Source organism: Arachis ipaensis, chromosome B7 (assembly GCF_059453495.1).
Source record: "Arachis ipaensis isolate K30076 ecotype BB chromosome B7, ASM5945349v1, whole genome shotgun sequence".
In the NCBI taxonomy this organism is placed as follows: Eukaryota; Viridiplantae; Streptophyta; class Magnoliopsida; order Fabales; family Fabaceae; genus Arachis; species Arachis ipaensis.
This window is the reverse complement of record NC_142442.1, coordinates 25,016,584-25,016,996: the sequence shown is the minus strand read 5'-3', so window position 1 is coordinate 25,016,996 and position 413 is coordinate 25,016,584.

Here is a 413-nt window from a genome sequence, read left to right as displayed (position 1 = left end):
TGTTTCAAGGTTAAAGTATATCAACGGCATCGAAGGATTGAAAAGAATGGAGCGAAGAAGCAAATTTGAGAAGCGATTCGGAGTGGAGACTGCTAGCATCCCGTGTGGACGTGCATTTCTTGCTTAGGTGAGCTTCCCGTGTGAGCGACTATTTCTCGCGTGCGCGAGCTTTTTTCGCATGCAAGAGACGATCCCACGTGTTGAGTTAATGAAACATGTGCATTATCATATTTTGGGCTTTTCAAGGCTCCCCAATAGCTATTTTCTGATGTATTTTGAAGCCAAGATAAAGAGAAAGGAGGCAAGACTCAACCATTTTTTATAATGTTTTAGGTTTTAGTTAGATTTTAGAGAGAGAAGTTTCAACTTATCTCCGAAATTCCTAGGGTTTTACTTATTTTTTTTTCTCTAGT